Source organism: Phacochoerus africanus, chromosome 3, assembly GCF_016906955.1.
Source record: "Phacochoerus africanus isolate WHEZ1 chromosome 3, ROS_Pafr_v1, whole genome shotgun sequence".
Classification (NCBI taxonomy): Eukaryota; Metazoa; Chordata; class Mammalia; order Artiodactyla; family Suidae; genus Phacochoerus; species Phacochoerus africanus.
The window spans coordinates 130077880-130089836 of record NC_062546.1 but is presented as its reverse complement, the minus strand read 5'-3'; positions in this window follow the sequence as shown (position 1 = coordinate 130089836).

The following is an 11957-nucleotide window of genomic DNA, read 5'->3' as shown; positions in this document are numbered from 1 at the left end:
TGGGATTCAGCAAAAGCAGTTCTAAGAGGGAAGTTTATAGCAATACAAGCCTATTTCAAGAAACAAGAAAAATCTCAAATAAACAACCTAACTTTACATCTAAAGCAGCTAGAGATAGAACAGACAAGACCTAAAGATAGCAGAAGGAAAGAAATCATAGATATCAGAGCAGAAATAAATGAAATAGAAACAAAGAAAACCACAGAAAAGATCAATGAAAGGAAAACCTGGTTCTTTGAAAAGATCAACAAAATTGATAAACCCTTAGCCAGAATTATCAAGAAAGAGAGAGGACTCAAGTCAATAAAAATTAGAAATGAAAAAGGGGAGGTTACAACTGACATCCCAGAAATACAAAGGATCATAAGAGACTACTAAGATGCAACTATATGCCAATAAAATGGACAACCTAAAAGAAATGGACAAATTCTTAGAAAAGTACAATATTCCAAGACTAAACCAAGACAAAATAGAAAAGATGAATGGAACAATCACAAGCACTGAAATTGAAACTGTGATTTTAAAACTTCCAACAAACTCCAGGACCGGATGGCTTCACAGATGAATTCTATCAAACATTTAGAGAAGAGCCTACCCCTATTCTTCTGAAACTATTCCAAAAAATTTCAGGGGAAGGAATACTACCAAACTCATTCTATGAGGTCACCATGACCCTGATACCAGTACCCCAATACCAGACAAAGCTACCCCCCCACACACAATTACAGGCCAGTATCCCTGATGAACATACATGCAAAAATCCTCAACAAAATACTAGCCACCAAATCCAACAATACATTAAAAGGATTGTACATCTTAATCAAGTGGGATTTATCCCAAGTATGCAAGGATTCTTCGATATCTGTGAATCAATCAGTGTGATATACCACATTAACAAACTGAAGCATAAAAACCATAAGATCCTCTCAATAGATGCAGAAAAAGCCTTTGACAAAATCCAACACCCATTTCTGATTAAAAAACCCTTCAGAAAGTGGGCATAGAGGGAACCTACTTCAACATAATAAAGGCCATATATGATAAACCCAAGTTGCCATCATTCTCAGTGGTGAAAAGCTGAAAGAATTCCCAATGAGATCAGTAACAAGACAAGGATGTCTGCTCTCACCAGTACTATTCAACATAGTTTTGGAAATCCTAGCTACAGCAGAGAAGAAATAAAAGGAAACCAAGTTGGAAAGGAAGAAGTAAAACTACCACTGTTTCAGATGACATGATACTATACCTAAAGAAACCCTAAAGACTCTACTATAAAACGATTAGAGCTCATCAATGAATTTAGCAAAGTCACACGATACAAAATTAATACCCGGAAATTGACTGCATTTCTATATACTAACAATGAAAGATTAGAAAGAGAAATTAGGGAAACAATCTCATTTACCATTGCATCAAAAAGAATAAAATACTTAAAAATAATCCTACGTAAAGAGACAAAAGACCTGTACTCTGAAAACTATAAGACACTTATGAAAGAAATCAAAGACGACACAAACAGATAGAAAGACATAGCATGCTCTTGGACTGGAAGAATCAATATTATCAAAATGACTATACTACCCAAGGAAATCTACAGATTCAATGCAATCCCTATCAAATTACCAAGGACATTTTTCACAGAACTCGAACAAAATATTTTAAAGTGTGTTTGGAAGCACAAAAGACTCAGAATAGTCAAAAACATTCTGAAAAAGAAAAATGGAGCTAGAGGAATCAGGCTCCCTGACTTCAAAATGTACTACAAAGCAACAGTCATCAAAACCATATGGTACTGGCACAAAGACAGACATATAGATCAGTGGAACAGGATAGAAAGCCCAGAATTAAACCCACACACCTACAGTCAACTAATCTATGACATATGAGGCAAGAATAGTCCCTTCAATAAATAGTGCTGGGAAAACTGGACAGCTACATGTAAAAGAATGAAATTAGAACACTTCCTAACTCCATACACAAAAATAAACTCCAAATGGATTAAAGACCTAGTTATAAGACCAGATACCATAAAACTCTTAGAGGAAAACATAGGCCAAACACTCTCCAACATAAATGACAGCAATATCTTCTCATATCCACCTCCTAGAGTAATGACAGTAAAAATAAAAATAAACAAATGGGACTTAATCAAACTTAAAAATTTCTGCACAGCAAAGGAAACCCTAAACAAAACAAAAAGACAATGCATAGAATGGGAGAAAATATTTGCAAAGTGACTGACAAGGGATTAATCTCCAAAATTTATAAACACCTCCTGCATCTCAATACCAAAAATACAAACAACCCCATCAAAACATGGGTAGAAGATCTAAACAGACAATTCTCCAAATAAGATATATAGATGGCCAAAAAACACATGAGAAGATATTCAACATCACTCATTATTAGAGAAATGTAAATCAAAACCACTATGAGGTACCACCTTACACTGGTCAGAATGGCCATCATCAAAAAGTCTGCAAAAGATAAGTGCTGGAGTGGGTATGGAGAAAAAGGAACCCTATTACACTGTTGGTAGGAATGGAAATTGGCACAACCACTGTGGAAAACTATATGGAGATTACTCAGAAAACTAAAAATAGAACTACCATTTGATCCAGCAATCCCACTCCTGGGCATCTATCCAGAGAAAACCATGACTTGAAAAGATACATGTATGCCAATGTTCACTGCAGCACTATATACAATAGCCAAGACATGGAAACAACCTAAATGCCCATTGACAGAGGGGTGGATAAAGAAGATGTGTTACATATACACAATGGAGTACTAAGGAAAGAAATAACGGCATTTGCAGCAATATGGATGGACCTAGAAATTATCATGCTAAGTGAAGTTAGTCAGATGGTGAGACATGAACATCATATACTTTCACTTACACGTGGAATCTAAAAAAAAAGACACAATGAACTTTGCAGAGTAGATACTGACTCACAGACTTTGAAAAACTTCTGGTTTCCAAAGGAGACATGTTAACGGCAGTTGGGTGAAGGGCTGGGGTTTGGGATGGAAATGCTATAAAATTGGGCTGTGATGATCATTGTACAACTATAAATATAATAAAATTCCCTGAATTAAAAAAGATTCACTTCATATCTAGAGATATACACAGACTGAAAGTGAGGAGATGGAAAACTTTATTCCATGCAAATGGAAATCAAAAGAAAGCCAGTAGCAATACTTAAAGGTCAGACAAAATATACCTTAAAATAAGAACTGTTATATGAGAAGGGACATATAATGATCAAAAGATCAATCCTAGAAGAAAATACAACTGTAAATATATATATACACCCAATAAAGAAGCACTATATGTAAGGCAAAGATTAACCAACAAAATAGGATATATCAATAGCAACCCACTTACATCAATGGACAGATCACTCAGAAAAATCAATAAGATAACAGTGACTTGAAATGACACATTAGAGTAAATGGACGTAATGGACACATATAGAGCATTCCATCTGAAAGCAGCAGAATACACATTCTTCTCAAGTGCACATGGAATATTCTCCAAGACAGAGCACATGCTAGGCCACAACACAAGCCTAGATAAATTTTCAGAAAAAACTGAAATCATATCTAGCATCTCCTCCAACCACAACACTATGAGAATAGAAATCAACTACAGGGGAAAATTTTTAAATAACACAAACAATACACTATTAAATAATCCAAGGATCACTGAAGAAATAAAAGAAGTAAAACATTACAAAAGACAAATGAAAATGAAAACACAGCAATCCCATATCTTTGAGATGCAGCAAAATCACTTTGAGGGAAGTTTATAATGATACAAACTTACTACAGGAAAAAAAACCCCTCAAATACAACACTCTAACCTTACAGTTAAAGAAACTAGAGAAAGAAGAACTAACAAAACCCAAAGTTAGTAGAAGGAAAAAAATCATAATGGTCCAAGCTGAAATAAATGAAACAGAAACTAAAAACACAATAGAAAAATCAATGAAAGTAAAAGAAGAATCTTTGAAAAGATGAACAAAGTTTATAAACCTTTATCCAGACTCATCAGGGAAAAAAAGAAGAGGGCCCAAATCAATAAAATCAGAAAGAGGAAAGAAGTTACAATAAACCCTATAGAAACACAAAGACTCATAAGGCTACTAAGAACTATATGCCAATTAAATGGCCTTTCTAGAAGAAATGGATGGATTCTTAGAAAGGTACAGTCTCCCAAGACTGAACCAGGAGTAAATAATTAAAAAACTCCCAACAAATGAAAGTCCAAGACCAGATGGCATCACAAGTGAATTCAACCTCATATTTAGAGAAGTGTTAGTTTCTATCCTTCTCAAACTATTACAAAAATTTTCAGAGGAAGGAACACTTCTGAACTCATTATATGAGGCACACATCACCCTAATACTAAAACTAGACAAAAATATCACAAAAAATTACAGATGAGTATTAGTGATGAACATAGATGCAAAAATCCTTAACAAAATAAGAGGAAACCAAATTCAGTGATACATTAAAAGCATCACACACCATGATCAAGTGTGATTTATCCTAGGAATGGAAGGACTTCTCAATATCCACAGAGCAAACAATGTGATACACCACATTAACAAACTGAAGAATAAAAAGCATACATGATCATTTCAATAGATGCATAAAATGTTTTTGATAAAATTCAGCATTCATTCATGATAAAAATTCTCCAGAAAGTGGGTATAAAGGGAACACACCTCAATATAATAAGGGCCACATATGACAAATGCACAACTAACATTATTTTCATGTACGAAAAGCTGAAAGTATTTTTTCTAAAATCAGGAACAAGACAAGAATGCCCACTCTCATCACCTTTATTCAATACAGATCTGGAAGTCTAGTCACAGCAATCCTAGAAGGAAAATAAATAAAAGGAGTCTAAAGTGGAAGAGAAGAAGTAAATCTGTTGCCGCTTGCAGATGGCATGATACTATGTATAGTTAATCTTAAAGATGCTACCAGAAAACTACTAAAGCTTATCCTTGAACTTGTTGAGATTGAGAAACACAATATATGGAAATTTATTGCATTTCTATAAATGAGACAACAAACTATCAGAAAAAAAATTAAGAAAAGAATTATTTACCATCTTCAACAAGTAGTGCTGGGAAAACTGGAAAGCTACATGTAAAAAATGAAATTAAGGCATTTTCATAGTATATACAAAAATAAACTCAAATATGGATTAAAGACCTAAATGCAAGGCCAGATGTTTATAAAAATCTTAGAGGAAAACATTCAGAACATTCTTTGACATAAATCATAGTAATAATTTTTTGGCTCTGTCACCTAAAATAAAGAAAATTAAAGCAAAAATAAACAAATTTTGCCTAATTAAAAGATTCTGCACAAGATAGGAAACCACTGACAAAACTAAAGGAGAGCCTACTGAGTGGAAGAAAATATTTGCAAATGATATGACCTAAAGGGGTTAATACCCAACATGTACACAGTTCATTCAACTCAATGTAAAAAAAGAAAAAAACAAAACAACCCAAATATAAAGTGGGCAAAAGACCTGAATAGACATTTTTCCATAGAAGACCTACAGATGATGAACAGGCACATGAAAAGGTGCTCAATGTGGCTAATCATTCGGGAAATGCAAATCAAAACCACAATGAGAGTTCTTTGCACCTCTTCAAGTGACAATCATCACAAAGAACAGAAATAATACATTTTCAAGATGATGTTAAAGAAAGTGAATCATACTTACACATTGTAGTACTGTAAATTGGTGCACCCACTGTGGAGAACAGTATGTAGGTTTCTCAAAAACTAAAAATAAAACTACCATATGACCCAGGAATCTTACTCCTGGGTATATAACTGAAGAAAAAACACCTTAATTTGAAAAGATACATTCATCCCAATGTTCATAACAGCATTATTTACAATTGCCAAGATATGTAAGCAACCTAAGTGTCCACCAGCAGATGAATGTATAAAGAAAATATGATATAGGTAAATACAATTAAATGCTTCTCAGCCACAAAAATGAATTAAATTTTTGCCATTATCAGCAACGTGGATGGGTTTGTAGGGAGGGCACTGCACTAAGTGAAACCAACCAGAGAGAGAAAGAAATACTGTATGATATCACTTATATAAGGAATATAAAAACTACAACAAAATAGTGAATAAATAAAAAAGAAGACACTGACATGCAGATAACAAACTACTGGTTACCAATGGTGAGAGGGAAGTGGGGAGGGACACTTCAGAGGTAGGGAATTAAGAAGTGCAAACTATTAGGTATAAATTAAGCCACAAGCTATATTTTATGATATGGGGAAATAGCCTATTTTATAATAACTATATGTATCACTATTTACACCTGTAATTTATATGTTACTCATCAACTATATTTCAATTTAATAAAAGAAAGGAACTCAAGCACACTACAAAAGAAGATCAAATCACAATGGGAAAAACAAAAAAAATGAACATTGAAGAACTAAAAAATAAAGAACAAGGAATAAAATGACAGTAAGCACATAACTATCAATTACTTTAAATGTCAATGGAGTAAATGCTCTGATTAAAAGACATAGGGTGGCTTATTTAACTAAAAAAAAAGACCCTTCAAAATGTTGCCTACAAGATTTACACACAGACTGAAAACAGGGGAATGAAAAAAACATATTTTCATGTAAACTGAAATGACAAGAACATGGAGACAGCAATACTATCAGACAAAATAGACTTTAAAACAAAGGCTATGAAGGCAGACAGAGAAAGGCATTATATGTAATGTAAATGGATCAAAGCAAAAAGATATTACAGTTGTGAAAATATATGCATCCAATAAAAGAGCAGCTAATTTACAATGCAAATACTAACAGACATAAAAAGAGAAATAGACAGTAATACAGTAATAGTAGGCAAATTTACCAACCAACATCAATAGACAGATCATCCAGACAGAAAATCAATATGGCAACAGAGGTCCTAAATGACACAATAGACCAGTTCTACTTAATAGGCATCTATAGGACCATTATATCCAAAAAAAATGTAGAATACAAGTTTTCAAGTGCACATGAAGTGGTCTCAAGGACAGACCATATACTAGGACATAAAACACGCCTCAGAGAATTTGAGAAGACGAATTATATAAATAGTTTCCAACCAGCATGGTATAAAACTAAAAAAATAAATAGATAAAATGAATAAATCAAAGTAAAAATCAGGAAATACCTTGAGACAAATGAAATTCAAAAAATAACTTCCAAAAGTCTGTAAGATGGAGCAAAACAGTACTAGGAGGTAAGTTTATACTGATACTGGACTTCATTAAGCAATAGGAACAATTGCAAATAAACAGCCTAAAATCCTACACCACTTAAGAGAATTAGAAAAAAGACAAAGCCCAAAGTCAGCAGGAGGGAGAAATAATGATCAGGTAGGAAATCAAATAGAGATAAGAGGACAATAGGAAAGATCAATGAAACTAAGAATTGCTTTTTTCTTTTGTTTTATCTTTTTTTTTTTTGTCTTTTTGCCATTTCTTGGGCTGCTCCTGCGGCATATGGGAGGTTCCCAGGCTAGGGGTCGAATCAGAGCTGTAGCCACCAGCCTACACCACAGCCACAGCAATGCAGGATCTGAACCGCATCTGTGACCTACACCACAGCTCACAGCAATGCCGGATCATTAACCCACTGAGCAAGGGCAGGGATCGAACCCACAACCTCATGGTTCCTAGTCGGATTAACCACTGTGCCACGAAGGGAACTCCCTGTTTTATCTTTTGAAGAGATTAAAAAAACCAAAAACTGATAAGCCTTTAGCCAGGATCATCAAGGAGAAAGGACAGAGGAACCAAATAAACTAAGAAATAAAAGAGAAATAACAGCCAATACCACAGAGATACAAAAAAAATATGACAATACTATGAGGAGCTACACATAATGCAACAAATTGGATAACCCAGAAGAAAGAGATTTATAGAAATATATAGCTTGTCAAGACTGAGTCAAGAAGAAATAATTTGAACAGACTGATCACTAGAATTGAAATAGAATCTGTAATAAAAAAAAAAACAGGAGTTCCCGTCGTGGCGCAGTGGTTAACGAATGCGACTAGGAACCATGAAGTTGCGGGTTCGATCCCTGCCCTTGCTCAGTGGGTTAAAGATCCGGCGTTGCCATGAGCTGTGGTGTAGGTTGCAGACGCGGCTCAGATCCCGCGTTGCTGTGGCTCTGGCGTAGGCCGGTGGCTACAGCTCTGCCTGGGAACCTCCATATGCCGCTGGAGCGGCCCAAGAAATAGCAACAACAACAACAACAACGATAAAAGACAAAAACAAAAAACAAAAAAAACCAACTCTCTGAAAACTCAAGTCCAGATCAGGCAGCTTTATTGGGGGAATGTTACTAAACATGTAACAAATAAATTATACTTATCCTTCTCAAACTATTCTAAAACACCAAAAGGGAGGAAACACTGCCAATTTTATTCTATATAGCCACCATCACCCCAATATCAAAACCAGGCAGACACTACAAAAAAAAGAAAATTACAGGCCAATATATTTGATGAAATGTAGATGCAAAAATCCTCAAAATGTTATCAAATGAAATCCAACATTATATTAAAAGGATTATGCACCACAATCAAGTTGAATTTATTTGTCACAAGATTGGTTCAACATGTGCAAAATCAAAGTGATACAGATTAACAAAAGGAAAGACAAAAAAACACATGATCATCTCAATAAAGGCAGTAAAGGCATTTGACAAAATTCAACAATCATTCATTATAAAAATTCTCACCAAAGTGAAAGGTATAGAGGGAACATATCTTAACTTGGTAAGTTTAATTTATGACAAATTTACAGCCAACATACTATTCAATGGTGAAAAGCTGAACGCTTTCCTACTAAATTCAGGAACAAGACAAGGATGTCCACTCTCATCAATTCTATGAAACATAATATTGGAAGTACTAGCCAAAGCAGTTAGACAAGAAAAATAAAACTGAATCCAAATTGGAAAGAAAATAAAAATCACTCTTTAAAAGACTTTATATACTAATAGAGAACCCTAAAGTCTCTCACACACACACTATTAGGAAAAACATGTTTAGCAAGGTTATCAAGATACAAGATTAATATGAAGAAGTCTGTTGCATTTATTTACACTAATAATGAAATATCAGAAGAGAAAGTAAAAAAAAAACATTAAAAATAATGTCCAAGAAAATGCCTAGAAATAAACTTAACTAAGGAAGTAAAATACCTATACTTTGAAAACTATAGAACACTGATGAATGAAATTAAAGATAATTCAAAGAAATGGAAGGATATCCCATGCTCTTGTATTGGAAGAATCAATATTATTAAAGTGACCATACCACACAAAGCATTCTACAGATTTAGCACAATCCCTATCAAAATTCTGAGGCCATTTTTCAGAGAACTAGAACAAAATAATCCTAAAATTTATATTTAACTACAAAAGACTCGAATTGTCAAAGCAATCCTGAGGGGAAATAAAACTTAGAAGTACAATTCTCTATGTCTTCAGACTATACTAGAAAGCTACAGTGGATGCTGGCACAAGACAGTATGATACTGGCAAAGAAACAGACACATTGATCAGTGGAACAGAATAGAGAACTCAGAAATAAACTGACCTACCTAAGGTCAAGTAAACTACCACAAATGAGGCAAGAATATACAATGGAGAAAAGACATCTCTTCAACAAGTGATGCAGCAAAAATTGGATACCTACATATAAAACAATGAAATTAGAACATTCCCTCATGCCATATACAGAAGTAAACACAAAATAGTGTAAAAAACTAAATGTAAGACATGAAACTGTAAAATTCTGAGAACACAGGAAAAACACTCTTTAACATTAAATTTGTCACAGTATTTTCTTAGAGCCATTTCCTAAAACAAAGGAAATAAAAGCAAAAATAAACAAATGTCATCTAATTAAATTTACATCTTTTGCATTGCAGAGCACTAAGACAAAAAGTCAACCTAATGAAGGAGAGGAAAAATTCTAATGATGTGACTGACAATGGGTTAATATCCAAAATATACAAATAGCCCTAAAATTCAGTATCAAAAAAACAAAAAAATCCAATAAATAAAATGGACATAAGACCTGAATAGTCATTTTTTTCTTGTCTTTTTTAGGGCTACACCTGCAGCATATAGAAGTTCCAGGCCGGGGGTTGAATCAGAGCTGCTGCTGCCAGCCTACACCACAGCCACAGCAATGCTAGATCCAAGCCACATCTGTGACCTATGCCACAGCTTGCTGCAATGCCAGATCCTTAACCCACTGAGTGAGGTCTGCATCCTCATGGATATTAGTTGGGTTCTTTACCATTGAGCCACAATGGAAACTCCCACAAATAAGACACTTTTTCAAAGAAGACATGCATAAGGCTAACAAGTACATGAAAAAGATGCTGAACATTGCTAATTCTTAGACAAACAGCAATCAAAACACAATGTGATATCACCTCCCACCAGTCAGAATGGCTATCACCAAAAATTCTACAAATAATAAATGCTGGAGAGGATGTGGACAAAAAGGAGCCTTCCTACACAGTTGGTCGGAATGTAAATTGGTACAGTCATTATGAAAAAAATAATGGAGTTTCCTTAAAAACAAAAAGCAGAGATACCATATGATCTAGGAATTCTCATCCTGGATATACATCTGGAAAAAATGAAAACACTAACTCAAAAAGATACACATAAATGCACCCCAATGTTCATAGCAGCACTGTGAGCATGCACAATGGCTAAGACATGGAAGCAACTCAAATGCCCATGAAAATGTGACTGGATTTAGAAGTGATATTTTAATGGATTATTACTCGGCCATAAAAAGAAAAAAAAATACTGACATTTGAAGCAATGTGGATGAATGTAGATAATCTTATACTTAGTGAAATAAATCAGAGAAAGACAAACACTATATGATATGATTTATATGTTGCGTCTAAAAAATAATACAAAGAATGTACATTACAATGCAGAAACAGACTAACAGACATAGAAAACAAACTAGTGATTATCAAAGTGTAGAAGAAAGTAGAAAGGAACAAGTTAGGTGTAACTTTCATATATAAAATTGATAAGCAATAATGATTTACAGTATAGCAAGGAAATTATATGCATTATCCTATAATAACCTGTAACAAAATATAATGTTCAAAAATATTCAATACCTATGCTATACCTCTGATACTAACACAATATTGTAAAGCAAATATACTTCAGTTGATTATTAATTCTAATAACCATGCGAAAAAGCTGTTAGAGCTATTTGATGAATTCAGAAAGATGCAGGATAAAAATTAACATACAAAAGTCAGAAGTGTTCCTATACACAAATAATCTGAAATAAAGAAAACAATCTCATTTACAGCAGCATCAAAAATAAAAGATAATAAACTTAAGAAAGAAGGTGAATGATCTCTACAGAGATAACTCTAAGATATTTAACAAATCAAGAAGGCAAAAATTAAAGGAAAAGTATCTTGTGTTTATGGACTGGAAGAATTAACATTGTAAATACAGAAAGAAAAAAAAAAGGAAGGAAGGAAGGAGGAAAGAAAAAACCAAACAAAGGAGTTTTCATTGTGGCTCATCAGGTTAAGAACCCAACATAGTGTCCATGAGGATGTGGGTTCAATCCTTGGCCTTGGTCAGTGGGTTAAGGACCCAGTGTTGCCAAAAGCTGTGATGTAGGTCATAGATTCAGCTTGGATCCAGTGCTGCTGTGACTGTGACATAGGCCTGCAGCTGCAGCTCCAGTTTAATCCCTAGCCTGGGTACTCCCATATGCTGTAGGCATGACTGCAAAAAGAAAAAAAGTAATAAAAAAGCAATACAATAAAAAGGCAAACTACTGAATGGGTGAAAATATTTGCAAATCATTTATAA